The sequence below is a fragment of the Marmota marmota genome, unplaced genomic scaffold (assembly GCF_001458135.2).
Source record: "Marmota marmota marmota unplaced genomic scaffold, marMar, whole genome shotgun sequence".
In the NCBI taxonomy this organism is placed as follows: Eukaryota; Metazoa; Chordata; class Mammalia; order Rodentia; family Sciuridae; genus Marmota; species Marmota marmota.
The window spans coordinates 23,057,065-23,075,719 of NW_026000185.1; positions in this window are offsets into that span (position 1 = coordinate 23,057,065).

Sequence of the window (18,655 nt, forward strand, 5' to 3'; positions counted from 1 at the left end):
GATGTGTATAAGAGACAGATATATATATATATATATATAATATTATTTGTACCAAAGATTGAACCCAGGGGTACATAACCACTGAGCTGCAACCCCAACTCTTTTTATTTTGAAACAGACCTGCTAAGTTGCTGAAGCTGGCCTTGAACTTGTGATCCTCCTGCCTCAGCCTAGCAAATTGCTGGGATTACAGGTGTGTACCACCATGCCTGGCTACATATTCATATATTCTGACACTGGATTTTCTCTGCATTTTTAACCTTTGCCAATCTGATAGAATGACTTCATGTTCTTTCGTTAGATATTTGTTTATTAGTGATTTTAAATGTAATTTTAGATGTATTATTAATTTTATGTACTTGGCTAATTATTGTATTTTTTCTCATTGATTTATAGAAGCTCTTTATAACGGAAAATACAATTCATGACTCATCTATGTTGCAAATATTGATTCCAGTTTTTTGTTTACCTTTTAATTTGGTTACATATGTTGCAATTGCTCTCCCTTGGGCTTACATTTTTAAGAATTGTTGCTGTTCCTGTTACTTTGTTTTTTGCTTAATGGCATCAACTTCATAAATCTTTGCCTTTACGGTTTCTCATATTTGAAAAGGCTTCTTTCCCTTCAAGATTGTAATAGCTATATATTATGGTCTTATTTTTTTGTATAGTCACTTGATCTAACATTCCAATCTATTGTTTCCTTTTCTTTAAAATTTATTCATATTACTTTTGATTGACGATCATAATTGAATAACTTATGGAGTATGATATGCTGTTTTGATATACACAAAATATAGAAAGATTACACCAAGTTAATTAACACATTCATCACCTCTCTTACCTTTTACTATTTTTTTTTAATTTGAAATACACTTTATCAGTATTTGAAATTCTTAAGTGTCTATTTTTGTTGCGAGTTCAATCTATTGCTTTGTTTCTTTATACATTCCTCCAACCAATACTTGATTCTAGCAGCTTTTCTAAGTACTTGAGCTGTAACTGGAGAGGAGGGGGTGGAGAGGGAGAGAGAGAGAGAGGAGTGTGGGGAGACTCACCATGTAGCCTACGTTTCAAAGGAGAGGAATAGACAGGTGATAGTTCTGAGCATTACATTCTCTTCTCTGAACTAGTAAGATAATTAAACACAAATCTGTAGTCTTCATTGCTGTGGGTTTGTTGTGTATTTCATGTCTATGGTACTCCATTTTCAACTTTTTTTTGTATTTTTCATTGTTTTGTAAATGTTGAATCTTGCAGGTAAATTTTAGAGTCAGTTGATCAAATTCTAAGAGAAATCCCACTGGGATTTTAATTGTGATGCTTTGAATTTTGAAATCAATCTAGGGATATTTGCTGTTTTTGTGATATTCTTTTTTAAAAAAAATTCTAGAATCAAGGTGCTCCTCTGTATTCAAACTCCCTTGTATTCGAGGGTGCTTCTATGTCACTGAGCTGGATTTCAAAATTTTCTCCATATATTTTCTCCGTATATTTTTATAGCTATCATGAATGAAAAAATATTTTGTTTTCATGATGATTTATAGCTTGCTATTATTTTATATGAGAAAGCTTCTGGTTTTGGTGTATATTTTTGTCATCTGACACTTAGGTGAATTGTTCCTAACAGTTTTTTTTTGTATGTGTGTGTGTGTGGTGTGTGTGTGTGTATGTGTATGGTGCTGGGGATCAAACCCAAGGCCTTGTGCATGTAAGGCAAGCACTCTACCAACTGAGCCACATCCCAGCCCCTAACAGTTTTTCAACGGATTTGTTGTTAGGTTATTTGTCGCACGATGGTGCATTACAGGTATCTTCATTGTGAGTTGTACTTTTAATCATGACTGAATGACTCTCTTTATCCCGTTTAATATTTTTTTATCTTGAATTCTATTGGGCCTGATATTTAAATTATAGGCTCCATTTTATTATTGTGTGAATTGATCTACATTATCCGCCCTTTTACTTAAATTTCCTTATTCTATTACAAAAGGAATACCTGCTTGCTATTAAGTCGCCAGTTCCTCTGAGCCCCATCTGGTGACCTGCAGTTCTGTTCTTCCATTAACCACTGGAGTTCATGGTTTCTGCTGATTTAAAAGTTCCACCCTGCAGGGTGCCTAGACCACCTGCACTTCTTCACTACAATTTGGGGGTTTCCATGATCACTCAGGTTCTGTGATTTGCCAGAATGACTCACAGAACTCAAGAAAGCACTGTGCCTGTAGCCGAATAGTACAATTTAGGAATAGCTGAATTAAGAGGGGTCCGAGGGTGAGGTCTGGGAGGGTTCTGCACAGAGAGGTTGGAGCCACTCCCTATGGAACCAGGGCAGATCACCTCCCAGGTACGTCACTGTGTCTACCAGCCAGCAAGCGCCACTCAGCTTTGGCATCCAGAGCTTTATTGTAGTTTCTTGGAGTTGATTCAGTCCTTTGTCTCATGACTGAACTCAGTCTCCACTCCCTGCCCTTGAGCTCAGGCAGCTCAGAGGGGGCAAGCCCTCCACTCACACACTGATCTCCTAGTGACCAGTACCATGCTGAAGCTGTCTAGGAGCCAGAGTGAGGCACCTCATCAGCATAAACAGGTGCAGCCCTGGCTCATGAATAACCAGGATGCTCTCGGCACTAAGGAAATTCCCATGATTTCTGTGCCAGTAACTCAGGGCAAAGACCAGATAGATTCTTTATTATGCAACACTTATGCAAAAAAATTAATAGCACAGAGAATGTTTATATAGAAAACAAACATCACTCACGAGTCCCTAGCCCAGAGGTGGCCACGGCTGAAGCTGAGCCTGGGTTCTTCCAGAGCTGTGTTCTATACAATAAACAGAAGTCTATAAATATGATTGCCTTCCTACAAATGAGACCAGAGGTCTCTTCAACTCGTGGTGACTACATCCCAGCAAACCAGTTATCTGCTGAACCCTCCACAAGTGGAGAAAATGTTTTATACACCTAGTTTACCAAATAGTACAGCTAAGCCCAGCTGACCTCAGTGTGCTCGGAGCACTCACGTTAGCCTACAGCCGGGCAAAGCCATCTCACAACAGCCCATTTTCCTATGAAGAGTTGAATGTCTCATGTGATTTGATTTAAGCATTCTGTATAGATGGCCAGGCACAGTAATCCCTGTGACTCAGGAGGCTGAGGCAGGAGGATCACAAGTTCAATACCAACCTCAGCAACCTAAATAAAAAATAAAAAGAGTTGAGGATGTGATTATTTTGATATTGGGGATGGAATCCCCTGGATTCCATCCCCAATATCAAAATAAATGAATAAATAAATAAATAAAAATAATATACAGAAAGTGAAAAGCAGGATGGTTATGTGAGTGGCCTTGTGCTTTCACACCATCATAAGCTTAAATCGTAAGTTGGATAATTGGAAATAGAAGCACAGTGTGAGTTGCAGAGACTGTGTTTTAACGCCATTTACAACTTCCTTTTTAAAGTTAATTTATTTTGAATCTCTCTCCATTTCACTTACAGCTGTTACTTTAAACCTCAACCTCATTATTTTAAATTGCTTCATTAAATGAACTATTTCTTAAAATAATTTTTAAAAAACTTCAGTAGAAATTAAGTTTGATTCCAGGTTTTCCATTTTGGAAATCATCACAGTGTCTCCACGAACACTGTTATACCCTTGTCCAAACACACATAGATAGGCATTGCTGTAAAATAAATATGTGAATGAGAGGGTGCATTTTCTTAAATCATTACCATACATTGTAGGTAGTCCTTTAGAACACCCAGCCAGGCAGGTAAGGTGGCACAGCCTGTAATCCCAGTGACTCGGAAAGCCTGAGGCAGGAAGATCACAAGTTCAAGACCAGCCTTGGAAACTAACAAGCCCTTGTCTCAAAATAAAAAAATAAAAAAGTTAATGGGCTGGGAATGTAGCTCTGTGGTGAAGCACTCCTCAGTTCAACCCCTAATATTGCTGAAAAAGATTTAATATTCCCACCAGTGAACACCTGTCACCAATTCTTTTTAAAAAAATTTATTGTATTAGTGCATTGTAGTTATTCATAATATTGGGTTCATGGTGACATGATTATGCAACCATGGAATATAATTAGCTCCAATTCAGTCCCCAGTGCTCCTCCTTTCCCTCCCTCCACCCCGTTCCCTTTCCTTTGCCCTCCTGATCTTCCTAGATTAGTGCACAGTGGTATACACAGGGGAATGCACTGTGTCAGTCAAGCGTGCACATCGGAAGTCTGGCCACCTTCCTGCCCTTTCCTACCCCGACCCCTGCCCCTCATTCCCCTTTATCTCCTCCGCTGACTAATCTCTGCTGTTTTCCTGGGATTGCCCCAACCCATCCTCTTCTTCTTCTTAGCTTCCACTGTGGGAGAAAACATGCAACCTTTGACTTTTTGAGTCTGGCTCATTTCCCTTAGCATGATGTTCCCAGTTCCATCCATTTACCAGAAAATGACATGATTTCATTCTTTCTTATGTCTGAGTGAAACTCCATTGTGTGTATAGAGCACAGTTTCTTTATCCATTCCTCTGCTGACAGGTGTCTGGGTTGATTCCATAGGTTGGCTATTGTGAATTGGGCTGCTATAAACATTGATGTGGCTGGGTCACTCTAATGTGTTGATTTCAGTTCTTTTGGATAAATACCAAGGAGTCAGATAGCTGCGTCATATGATGGTTCCGTTCCTAGCATTTTGAAGAGTCTCCATACTGCTTTCCAGAGTGCTTGTACTAATTTGCAGTCCTACCAATAATATCTAATGTACCCATTCCCCCGCATTCTCACCAGCATTTATTATTATTTGTATTATTATTGGTAATTGTCGTTCTGAGTGGATTTGCATTTCCCTGATTGCTGCAGATTTTGAACATTTTTTCATATACTTATCAGTCATTCGTGTTTCTTATTTTGAGAAGCGTTGGTTCTTTTGCCCACGTTGGGATTGGGTTGTTTTTTGGGTGTTAAGTTTTTTGAGTTCTTTGTAAGTTCTAATGTTAATCCTCTACCTAAGGAGCCAGTGGCAGAGACCTCCTCCTGTTCTGTGGGCTTTCTTCTCATGTCTTGTAACCTTGGCTACACAGAAGCTTTTTAGTTTGATGCCATTCTGCTTATTGATTCTTGTTTTTATTTCTTGGGCTTTAGGGGTCTTAAGGAAGTTGGTGACGGTCAATATGCTGGAGTGTGGATCCTGTGTCTTCTTCTAGCTGTTCCGGGGTTTCTCGTCTAATTTCTAGGTCTCTGATTCGCTTGGAGTTGACCTTTGTGCAGGGGAGGGATAGGGGTCTAGTTTCATTTTTCTGCATATGGATTTCCAGTTTCCCTAGCACCATTTGTTAAAAGACCATCTTTTCTCCAATGCAAGTGTATGGTGCCTTTGTCTAGTATGAGGTAACTATTTATGAGGGTTTGTCTCTATGTCTCTGTGTCTCTGTTCCTTGGTCTTCCAGTCTGTTGGGGTCAGTGCCATGCTGGTTTTGTTATGGTAGCTCTACAGTATAACTTGAGAGCAGGTATTGTGAGGCCTCCAGCATTGCTCTTCTTGCTCAGGATGGCTTTGGCTATCCTGGATCTCTCAAAAAAAAGAGATTAACAAAAATCTTTTTTAAAAATCAAATGCATATTCCCACCAATGAGTCCCTACTACCAATTCTTCTACATTTAACTTTTCATGTCTATTACATATAAAGCTTAGCCTGGTACTTTTTCTTTTATAAAGTGAGTTTTATTTGTATTTCTCTTTTAAAATAAGGTGCTGTATGATCTTCAAATCATTTTCCTCTAGTGATTTGTAATATGTAATATGAGTATATTTGGTTCCACTAATTTGTAACTTTACATGCTTACACTCACATTTTAAAAAATTAAACAACTTGAAGTGGTTTCTATTGGACCTTCCTCTGGTTCCTATTGGACCTCCCCCTGGAAGACACGGAGACATCACTTCCCTAAACCCTGTTTCTCCTTCTCTTCCTCTGGTTCCTCGGTTAGTCTTCCCGAGCCCACTGCACCGTAGCCTGGTGAACTCTGGTCACTCACACCATCATACACATGGAAGTGTGTCATTTGGTCTTGTATTTTACATGATAAAATCTGAAATAACATTTACATGTACAAATCAACTTCTGGATTTAGAGGCGAGACCATTTTTTTGATTTAACACCTGCTGTATGTACTAATGAAGTTTATGGCAAATAATATTCAAAGTCCTCAGCACCCAGCCCAAGGGACTGGTGAGCCTTGATAGCTGGATTTGGGGAAATTCAGGGGCCCAGGGGTAGAAGGGTGCGGACCTGGGGCCCTAGGAGAGCTAGCTGTTCATCCTGAGCGTGCATGCATAACCACAGCAATGGGGTTTGTTCTCTGCTGTGGTACTGGGATCGAGCCCTGCGGCCCTCTACCTTTGAGTCACATTTCCAGATCCCTTCCCCTTTTTAAAATTTTGAGACAGGGTCCCCTGAGTTGCTTAAGATGGCCTCCAACTTGAGATCTTCCTGCCTCAATCTCTCAGAATGCTGGGGTTGCAGGCCGTGCTACAGAACCCATGAGGTGGTTTTTAAATTTTTTTTTTTAGTTGTTGATGGGCCTTTATTTTTATTTATTTATATGAGGTGCTGAGAATTGAATCCAGTGCCTCACACATGCTAGACAAGTGCGCTACCCCCCCCCCAGGTTATTTTTAATGATAAAAGGCAAGCTTTTTTTTTGTACAAAAGATCAAAAGAAATACATTCTTATTAGAACAGATGCCAAGAAGGTAGAACTAGAAAATATAAGAACTATGCTACCTACGTCTCCATCCAGTGTCACTCCATCTCACGCCTCAGAGGTGAGACCAGGCAACCTGTGCTGCCTGTTTGGTCTTTTTTAGACCCATTTTTTCCTGTGTTTTATATCAGCACGAATTACAGTTTTAGTCTTTATCTGATTTTTTCATTTTAATAATTTCAAACCTGGAGAAAACTGCAAAAAATAGAACAAAAACACTTTCCTATACCTTCACTGTTTGATCTTTCTCTCTTCTCTGAAGCATTTGAAAACGAGATTGAGAATGAGTCACTAAGGAGTGGACCCTCGTGCTTGGCATGGGTGCTGAGGCCAGCTGCACCCTACCCCGACCACAATGTGATCATCAGGCCCAGAAAACTGAGTTGGATACAGACTGCAGCCAAACCCCTCTGGGTGTCTTTTACGTTTTATTTTGTGTAAAGATCCAATCACACATCACTTGTCACCTACTTAACTGTCAGATCTTTCATCCGGAAACGTGTCTGAGTTTCTTCTCATGTGTTTTGTGACAGGCTTTTGTAGAGGGTAGGTCAGTTTCGAGGTATCTCGGCGTGCGTGTGCTGGTGTCTCCTGGTGGTGGAATCAGGTTATGTACGTGCTCTAGCAGGAACCCCACATGTGTGCTGTCACCTTCTTAGCGTGTCACCTTACTAGGGACGTGACACCGGTATTTCCTAGTACAAGGCAGGTCATGTTTACCCATTGGCTAAAGCAATGCTGTCTGATGTCCTTGCCCTGGTTTCCATCTTGAAGGTCCCCCACGGTTAAAGGCTTAACTCTAGCTTGGAGCTGTTGGAGGTGGTGGAGGGTCTTGGGTGATAGGGGCTGTCCCCTTGAAATGGCCGGGGGACCTGGGTCTCTTCCTGATTTTCCAGCTGACCAGGAGATGAAGGGTGGTGCTCCATCATAGGCTCCCACCGGGGGGCGCTGCCTTGGAGGGCCAACACCTGGGGCCAACCCGCCATGACTGAGCCTCAAGATGGGGCGCCAGATGAGCCCCTCGCTCCTCAGTGATTCAGCTCAGGTGCTGGTTGTGATGATGGAGGGCTACCCACCTGCGTTCCTCAGGCTGCCTCTGAAGACAAAGGCAGCTTTCTCTGTGAAGGCCATATGGTGCCTACGCATAGATTTGAGGCTGTATAAGATCCCTGTCACATGCTCTTTTTTGTTCCAACCATTTAAAAATCTAAAAGCCACTCTTACCCAGAGAGCTCTGGACACACAGGTGGCCTGTGGCTTTAGCACCGACGGGGCTTCCCACTTCAGCCGCTGGTTTCACAGTTGTAAATGGTGACTTTGAATTTTTATTTTTCCTTCTATATTTATCAGCTGGCATTTCTTTGGGGAAAAAAAAACAACTATCCTGTTTTTCCTTCCTTTAAAAAATGTTTTTGGAATCAGTGTGGAGTTTTGAATTCTGTTCCCATTTTTTTAATAACTGCAAAATGTTGACTGTGTTTATTCATCATTCATCTGAAATGTATAGGGAGCAGGCTGCCAGTTGCAGGGGAGGCCATGTTGAGCCTGAATAGACGCCATCCTTGTCCCCACGGAGCTTGCGTTCGTGGTGGGGACGCAGGTGCTAATCAAACCATCGTGGATGGAACTTTCAGATGCGCGTGGTTCTGCAGGAAGGAGCATTTAGCAGGCTGGGGACATGAGCTGCTTCCCACGGAGTGGACTGGGCTGAGTTCTGGAAGATGCGTTTGCGACTCCCCTGAAGAAGGGGCTGAAGCCGGGGCCCTGGGAGCGAGGAAGGCAGGGCGGCCCCTGAGTGTGGTGGGAACTGGGCCAGGGCAGGACTGGACCAAGGCCAGCGGGGGGCAGGGCCGAGAGCAGGTGGCTGAACAGTGTCTGATGGAGGTTCCTGGTGAATGGAGGTCCCCAGGGCTGGGGCACAGGGTCCTGGTCCACGGAGGAGCCTGGATAAGCTGATACCAGACCTCGTGGCCTGGGAGGACAAGGCCTGGTGTGAGCCAGGGGACCCTCAGCAGGCCACCAGAGGAGAGAGCTGGTGACTTAGGTGGGCCTCAGGAGGGGAGTGTTTTCAATCCTGACTGGGAGGTTGTTGCCGGGCACCATCACTTACCAATAGTCACCTCTAAGGTCACCTGGCTGTGAGCACATCTTGTGGAAAATAGTGTCCTGTCCAGTAACTAGAAAGGCAGAGAGCAGGGTGTAGGGCTGGGACCACTCCTCAGAGGAAGCAGCAGGCTTGTTGGAATAGCCATGGGGGAAACAGGACGCAGCACTGTTCCTCTGGGAGGGGGGTAGGAGGTAGGGGAGGGAATGGGATGGGTCTTTATTGAAAGCCTGAAAAAAGAACTGTTCCAATAGTTTCACTTCAGCCAGTTCATTGTACTTTCTCAAAATCGGTGGAAGGAGCTACCCCAAGAAACAAATCTTTAGAACTGTACGAAGTCAAAAGTGCTTCTCACACAACATTTAGGGCTTTAAAGTGCTTTCTTCACACAGTGACTCCCAAGACAAGCTTATACTTTATACTTGGAAAATTCCAGGACATCTGAGAGGGGAAGCACATCAAAAGTTCTGTAATTCACAAAACAATATAGATAGAGATGGGGAGTATGAGATCTGTACTCCCAGCAAAGAGGACAGAAGAACTGTTCNCCAGAGTGAGGCCTCTGCCCATTCTTGCAGTAAGGGCTACAGATGAGTCACTCATCTAATGCAGGCGCCTTTGAAAATGGGGAAGAATGCAGCCCAAGGCACAGGAGAGGGACAGCCAGAGGCAGGAAGGGACGTGGGGCTTTACAAGGGGAAGAGGGAAGTCAGGGTGTGCGCCTGCTGCAGGTGAGGTTTGCATGTCCACGGCCGTCAACATTATTTTTTTTACAGTATCTTTGTTGGCCTGGTTCATGGTGGCTTTTTTTGGAGGGGGCGGGTAACCAAGGACTGAACTCAGGGGCACTCGACCACTGAGCCACATCCCCAGCTCTATTTTGTATTTTACTTGGAGACAGGGTCTCACCGAGTTGCTTAGCAACAGCCTCACTGTTGCTGAGGCTGGCTTTGAACTCACGATCCTCCTGCCTCAGCCTCCTGAGCTGCTAGGATTATAGGCATGAGCCATCACCACTCCTGGCTTCATGGTGACTTTGAGGGGAATCAATGAATTGCACTTGTCTTCTGTCTACAGTTCAATTTTTTTAAAAAAAGTCTGGGGCCAAGCATCTGGGAGTTGTTTTTGTTAGCTCTGCATCTCTGTGACCAAAAGACCCGATAAGAGCAAACTCGGAGGAGGAAATTCTACCTTGGCACATGGGGTCAGAGTCTCCGTCCAAGGTGGCTGACTGCGTGTTTCTGGGTGGTACCGTGAGGCAGGACATCTTGGCCGAAGGGATGGTGGAGGGAAGGTGCTCAGGACACGGCAACAGGAGGCAGGGAGATCTTGAGGGCAAGGAGCCGGGGATGCTGTGAGCCCAGGGCGGCCCCCAGTGACCCCCCCTCCAGCCACACCCTCCCTGCCCACAGTTACCGCCCACGAGTCTGTTCAAATCATTGGTCTATCAAGTCGTGTCGGCTCTGTCATTTCACCTCTGGACTTTCCTGGTCATCACACACAGGAGCTTTCTGGGGACACCTCCTGACTAGACCCAAAGAGGGTTGGAATGTCAGCTTCCTCACATTGCACCCAGGTCATGTGCCACCTGGCCAGCCACAGGTGACAATGGGCAAGTCAGAGTCAAGGCTGAATAGTGCTCTCTGCGGGACGGGATGGACGGAGGTGGGGGGGGGTGCTAACCTAGTGCTTTACGGGAACAGTGGGCCAGGAAGCCGAGTGGCCCAGTGCGCGGGGCCAAGACCGTTCCCTGTGGGGACTGTGACCCAGGAGAAGGCGGTTCCTGCCCTGCCCGTCCACAATGGACACCCCACTCCCTCTCTCTGCCAGCATTGGGTCGGCAGGTGTATTTTAAGACTTTGCGTCCTGACGGGGCTCGTGATTCTCCCCATGCAGACATTTCCCCACTGGGGTTGTTGGCACCCCCCTCGTGGGTTCTGATCCAGCAGGCGTGGGTTCTGATCCAGCAGGCGTGGCACGTGACATGTGTGCACGCGTTCACTGCCGAGATGGCGCCACATGGCCGAGATGGAGGGGCCCTGGCATTGGTGGGTGGCATGGTGCCGTGTGCCGGCCGCTGCTTCTCTCAGTCTTCTACTCGTGGCTTTGGTGAGAAATGTGCTTCATCTCTCCCCCGATGCTCCCTGTTCCCCATCAAAGGCTGGAACAAATTAAACCTGGCAGCACCCGGTGAGGCGTCCCCTCCTGCTCCTCTTGATTGGAGCTCCTGGTTCTGAAGCCCAGCGTCTCCGCCCCTGGTTCCAGTCTGGGTCGCATTCTGCTGGCCTGGGTCACTGCCTAAGCGCCACACTGGCCCTCTAGCTCGGGAGCGTGGGTAGTGCCCAGCACCCTGTTGTGGTGCGGATCTTGTTGTGCTGTGTCTGACTGTTCTCAGGCATCTGCAGGGCGAGACCAAGTTTCTCCCAAAGCTGTAGGGTGGTTGTGGTCTTGTTAGTTGCTTTACCGATTTTTGTGGATTTCAGGGCGGTTCTGAGAGAGTTTACTCACACTGCCAGCTGAAGCCTCGACTGCTTTCTCAGAATCTACAAACGGAGAAAAGAGAAGCTCAGGAATGTTTATGTTGAAAACATAATAATCATAACATCTTGCGGTAGGATTTTTCCCTTCCCAGAGTCAACCGTGTCGACTCAGATCTGCTTCAACATGTGTACACTAATCACAGACCTTTCCCTAATGGATTTTCAATAGTCTTTTTATTTTTTTCTCTTATGTTGTGATTCATGTTCTACATTTAGTCCTTCAATTAGTTGCTGTATCGGTCAGATTGGGCCAAGCCATGCTCTTCATCCTGTGAAGCTCACTTTATGTAGTTAGGGTAACGGGTTATTTATCCAGTCTTACTGATGTTCTGTCTAAACTTTCTGATTGGCACTTGCAGAATCACAGAACCTCACTTGGCTGCTTTATGGCAGCATGGCTGGTCCAGCCCTGGTCCAGCTGGGGTTGGCATAAGTCCTGTCTGTTCTATGATCACGTGACCTCGTGTCCAGCACACGCCTCCTGTAAGCGAAGCCTAACTGGACATCTTCAGGTCCGTGTCCCATCTGGCGGTCTATCCCCAGATCCGACTGTTTGGGAGGTGACACCAGTGTGACGCTGATATGGGCAGCAGCCTCACTGTCCCCCCTTGGTTCCCTCTCCTGTAGGTTGCCCCTCCCCTCTTCCCTTCTCAGGGAGGCAAACACGGTTTTCATCACCTTGGTCCCCTTGGTGGTCACACATCATCTCACCACTTTGTGATCACAGTGGTGGGGGTAGGGCTGCCGTGCGCCTCCCTGAGCCCCACTGGGATGCAGTGCAGGGCCTGGAGTGCTGCAGGTAACCCCCACCTTCTGAGCACCTGTGTCGTGTGTCGCTTCCTCGTGTCCAGAACCAACAGGAAGCACTAGAAGGCACATTATTAGATTCAAGGTGACACAAAAGGAATATCCCACATCCAGAAATCCTGCACCAGAGGTGTTCAGGTTTGGGATTTTGGGGTTTTGGAATATTTGCATATAAGAGCGAGCTCTGGGGGGTGGGATCCCAGAATGAACCCAAATTTCATTTATGTCTTGCAGACACCCTGCGCACATAGCCAGGAAGCCATTTCACACAATATTTTAAATAGTTTTGGGCGCAAAACGAAGTTCTGTGGTGTGGAGCTTTGCCCTCGGGGCACCGTTGCCCCCAGGAAGCCGGATGTGGAGCATTCTGGGTGTTTGGGTCCCAGCTGCCACCAGCCCCTGTGGCCTGCGCGGTGTTCAGGGCCGGTGCCCTGTGTCTTTCTGACTCTGTTCTTCCACGTGGCGCCAGATTATTTTCTGCCTGGAGAACTCACCGTAGCATTTCTTTCATGATGGGTACTGGTAACTAATTCTCCATCTGTGAGTTTAAAAATATAGTTTTAAAAACATTACTTTAAAAAATATTCCTGGGGCTGGGGATGTGGCTCAAGCGGTAGCGCGCTCGCCTGGCATGCATGCGGCCCGGGTTCGATCCTCAGCACCACATACAAACAAAGATGTTGTGTCCGTCGAAAACTAAAAAAAAAAATAAATAAATATTAAAATTCTCTCTCTCTCTCTCTCTCTCTTTAAAAAAAAATATTCCTGGGCTGGGGCTGTGGCTCAGTGGCAGAGTTGTTCACCTAGCATGTGTGTGGCTCTGGATTTGACCCTCAGCAACACATAAAAATAAATAAAATACAGTTACTGTGTCCATCTACCACTAAAAATATTCGAAAAAAAAAATTCCCAACCTAATTTTTAACATTTCATTTTTTCTTTTAAAATTAATTTTATTGAGGGTAATTTACATACATATAAAGCGGACGGTTGGATGAGTTTCGACAGGCGCATAAATCTTTCTAGCGGCGACTGTAATCAAGAGGAAACATTGTGTCACCCTGGAGAATCCCCCTGGGCCCCTGTGTGTCGGCCCCCCCCTCCCACTCTGGGCCCCAGGCACCCCCTGATTTATTCTGTGGCTGTGGACGGTCTGGCCTGCTTTAGAATTTCATGAGAATGGGATAGTGGAGCCTGCACATGTCACCTCTGTGTCTCTCACCTGAACAATGTTTCTGAGACCCCACTGTGTCGCTGTGGGTTTATCCCTTTTAACTGATGAGTGAGACCTCATGATTTGTTTATCCATTCACCTACTGATGGCCTTTGGTTTATTCCCAGGTTCTAAGTAAAGCTGCTGTTTATCTATGTAGAATCACACGGTGGGCTTCATTTCTTGAAAGGAGAAGGAGGACTGAGCAGTTGTGTGGTTAAATTCATGAGAAACTGTCCAACACCTTTTCAAGATCCTGGCTCTATTTCCATTCCCAACAGCATCCTATAAGAATTCTCGTTGCTGGACACTTGCCCACCCTTGGTTCTGTTGGGCCTTCTAACTCTGCCCATCTGCTGGCTGGGCGGGGGGGGAACCCACTGCGGTGTGCAGTTTCCACTCTGATGACTAGGGGGCGGCACTGAGTAGTTCTCACGTGCCCTTGGCCATCGTGTCAGGTGGGGTGTTGTTCCCATCTTCCTACCATTGCAAACACTGAGATGTTTATCTTCATGGCATTGAGTTGTGAACTTCTTGATCTGCTCTCAACACAAGTTCTTTGTCAGAGGTACTGTGAATATCTCACCCTGTCGGAGGCTTTCCTCTTCACCTAAGGTAATTTTTAAGGAGCACAAGAGTTTAAATTTGATGACGTCAAAAGTATCAGATTTTTTCCCTCTGATTTGTATTTTTCGTGTCCTACTTAAGAAATTTTTGCTTAGTCAAGTTGCAAACATTGGCTTTGCCTTTTATTGCCAGGCTGTGATCCGCCTTGACTTCCTTTCATGTGCAAGGTGTTAGAGTTCACCTGTCGCCACATGTACGTCCAGTCCATCCAGCACAGTGTGGGAAAGACCCCCGTTCCCTCACTGGATCAGCTCGGCACCTCTGAAAAGCCAGCTGATTGACCCTACAGGTGTAGGTCTGTTCCTTTGAGCTATGAACGTCTTCATTGCCAAAACCACACTCTCTTGATTAGCTTTGCAAGTCTTGAGATCAGATGGTTCTTTCCAATATTCTTCTTTTAAAAAATTGTTTTGGCTATTCTCTGTCCTTTACATTTATATGCAACATTTTAAACCAGCTTGTCAAATTTTGCAAAAACATTCGCTGGGATTTTGATTGGTATTGTGTTGGACTTCTAGATCAATTTGGGGAGAACTGATGTTTTGAGAGTCTCAAACTCTTGCCCATTATTAGCACATGGATCTGTTCCCATCTGGCCTTCATTGAGCTCCCCTAGCAGTGCTCTGGAGTATGGAGCCCACAGAGCGCACGCTGACCTTGTCAAGCTTGTCCCTAACATTCCTGCTCTGGATGCTGTTGTAAGTGGTACTATTCTTCAGCTTTTCATGTTTCCTGCTGTCCATTTTCGGTGTTGACCTTGTGCTCTGTGACCTTGCTAAGGTTCTGTATTAGTCTGCGTCTTTCCATAGATTCTTTAGGATTTTCCATGTGCACAATCATGTTGACTTTCAGTAAGGGCTATGGAGTCCTATCCAACAATGTCTGTTTCTTTCTTTTCTTTGACTCACTTTGCTGGTGGAGCCTCCAGCCATTGTTCAACAGAGGTCTCCCCCTGGTTCACAGGGAAAGCACTTGGTCTTCGGCCACTTAGTGTGGTGGTAGCTGTGAGTCCTAGTTGTACCCCTCTCGGAGAGGAGGAAGCTCCTTCTAGTTCATCACATTCTATTTATGCATGCGTAGTAAGGGTGATCCTGGTTTCTCTTCCGTGAATGTGATGAATTACATGGATCCATTTTTTCAGAATTTAAATTTAGACCAAGTCTATGTGACTTGGACACACTCCAACTGTCTGTGTGTCCTGCCCTTTGCATATACCACTGTGTTCAGTTTGCTGATGTACTGTCAGAGATTTTTGCATTTATGTTCACTTTCTTTTTTTGTATTGTTTTTATCTGATTTTTGGTAAGAGGGTGATGCTGCCCTTGAAGGAAGAGTTGAAATGTGTGTGTTCCACCCGAATTTCATGAACAAATTTCTTAAGATTGGTGTTTGCTCTTCATTAACTTTTGATGGAATCCAGGAAAGAAGCCCTCTGCACATAGAAGGATTTTTTTTTATGTTATAGGGGAACAGAAAGTTATTAATTATGAGTTAAATTTTGTTAACAGATATGAGACTATTCATATTTTCTGTATCTTTGTGGATCCCTTTTGCTAACTTGTGTTTCTCCAGGAATTTTTCTACTTTGTCTGAATTATCAATTTTTCAGCATTAAGTTGTTGACAAGATTCCTTTATTATCCTCTTTCATGTCTCTAGGGTCTGTAGTGATGCCTCTTTCTTTGTTTTATTTTTATTTATATTTTTAATCTTTTTTTTGTGTGTGTGTTGATGCGTCTTTCTTGTCTGATTATGTTAAGGTGTGTTTTTCCTGTAAGTTAAAGTCAGGGTAGCTAGAGATTTACTAATTTTGTGGATATTTTCATTGATTTTTTCCCTCCATTTTCTCTTTCATTAATTTCTGTTCTTCATTTCCTTTCTTCTATTTTCCTTTGATTTAATTTGTTATCCTTCTAGTTTATTAAGTTGGGATCATAGAACACTGGTATTAAACCTTTCATCTTTTTCTAAAATAACTGTGTAAGCTATAATTTTGCCATTAAGCACTGTATTACCTGATCCCACAAATTTCAATGCTTTATGCTTTCATTTGGTTCAAAGTATTTTTAAGCTTCCCTTGTGATCTGATTTATTCTTTGAATATATAAATTATGTAAAACTATTTTGGGTCATAAACTATTGGGGGACTTTCCAATTCTTCTTATTGATGTTTAGCTTAACTTCACTGTGGTCCAAGAACATTTTCTGGATGATCTCCATTATTTTCAAATTTCATTGAGAATTGTTTTGTGGCCCAAACTGAGGTCTAGTTTTTGTGAACATTCCGAGTATACTTGAGCACACTGTGTTAATGCAGTCCCTGTGAATTAAGTCTGGTCAAGTCCTCTGGAGAGTTCACAGGTCTCCTCTGTCTTCACATATTTCATCTGCTACTGATGGAGACACACTGAGGTCTCCATTGTATTGGCATTAGCTGTTTTCTTCATGCATGGTCCCTTCTGTGTTCTGAGGCTTTGACGGTTAAGGCTGCATTTTGGATTCTATGTGTTCTCAATAACTTGACCCTTTGTCATTATGAATGAACACTGCTCATCTCTGGCAATGTATCTGATGTTAATTTAGCTGTTCCAGATATTTCAGTCAGCTTTCTGTTACTATAACAGATACCTGAGATAATCAACTCATAAAGAGAAAAAGGTTAATTTTGGCTCACACCTCTGGAAGTTCCAGACCATGGTTAGTCAGTCTTCTTGCTTTGGGCCCATGTCAAGGCAGCCTATCACTGTGGCACTGCATGACAGACCACAGCCACCCACCGAATGGCTGGGAAGGGAAAGAGAACAAGTGGATGGGTCTGGGCTCCTGTTTCCCTCAGGGACAACCCCCCCCCCATGACCTAGAGACCTCCCGCTGGGCCCTGCCTCTGGAAGGCCTCACCATTTCCCAACAACACCACAGGCTAGGGACCAAGTCTTGGGAGGATACTCAAACCCAAACCATAAGATCAGATTTCTTGGGATTAATATTCTCATGGTTCCTATTCCTTGAGCTTTTAAGACTCACATTAGAATATCTAAGATTTTTTTTTTTGTGTGTGTGGACAGTCTATAGTTGGGTGTGATTGTGCTCTAATTCACCCTGATGGTGTCTGCCATTAGATTGTAGCATTAAGCTCTTTAAATTAAGTGCGATTCACAGTAATGTAGGTTTCAGTCCCCACCTGGCTCTCTCTCCTTTGTGTGTCCCTTCTACTCTGGGTTCGTTTTCCTGCTTTACGCCTTTCTCGGTATTATTTTCAAATGGTGTATTTAACCCCATCTTTGGCTTCACTGGCTGTACCTCTTTGTGTCTTAGGTTTGCAACAGGCACCCAGCACACCACAGCCGTACGTCAATGCCACCCATCCGTGGAGGGGGCCGCCGTGGGGAGCACACCCCACTTCCCGCCTCCCTTCCTGTTCTTCTCATCATGGCTCACTTGTTCCTCTGTCATGAACCCTAAATCTTGTTGGTAGTATTTTCATCTTAGTGGACTGATTTTCAAAGAAGGTTAAACTTGTTAAAACTTTTCATACTTGCTAACATATTTACAGTTCTCAGGACTTATAATTTTTTTGGTGGGGAGGTACCAGGGATTGGACTCACGGGCACTTGACCACCGAGCCACATTCCCCAGCCCATTTTGTATTTTATTTAGAGACAGGGTCTCACTGAGTTGCTTAGTGCCTTGCTTTTGCTGAGGCTGGCTTTGAATTCAAAGATCCTCCTGCCTCAGCTTCCCAAACCACTGAGATTACAGGTGTGTGTCACCGTGCCTGGCAATTCTCAGGACTTATGATTCCTGAATTTCTATTGTTCTTTACTTCAGCCTAATGACTATAAATCACCTACTTTTGGTTTATCTGAAAACCTTTTTTTTTTCACCTTCAAATTTATAGGATCTATCTATGTATCTATGTATCTATCTTTCTATCTAGGAATTTAACCCCAAGCCTTGTGAATGTTAGGGAAGTGCTCTTCTGCTTAGCAACACCCCCAATCCTTTAAAATTTTTAGAAATTTTGAGTCAGGGTCTTGCTGAGTTGCCCAGGCTGACCTTGAACTTTTCAGCCTCCTGCCTCATCCTTCCGAGTAGTGGGGATTATGGGCATGTGCCACTCTGCCCAGCCAGAATGTTTTTACTGCATAGAGAGTTCCAGAGAGTTCTGATTTCCATCATCTTCTGGCTGACATTATTTCTAAAAAGAAGTTAGTAGTAATTCTTTTCATTGTCCTCCTGAAATATAATGTGTCTTTTCCTCTGATGCTGTAAGATTTTTCTTTTTACTCCTTGCTTTTAGCAGTGTGATTAGAATGCATCCCATGTGGCCTTTCTTACCTTGTCTTGCTTGGGGTAAACTGCATTGCTTGGATTTATGTGTCATTAGCTTTTATTGAATTTGGCAAATGTTAGCCACTATTTATTCAAAGACTTTTTTTCCCCCAATGCCTCACTTGAAACACATCCTCTCTCTTTTTGGAAATTAAAATTGCACATACGTCAGATTGCTGTGTATTGTCTCAGGTTCCAAAGACACTCTGTTTTTGTTTCTGTGGTGCTGGGATTGAACCCAGGGTCTTGGACATGGGAAGCAAGTGCTC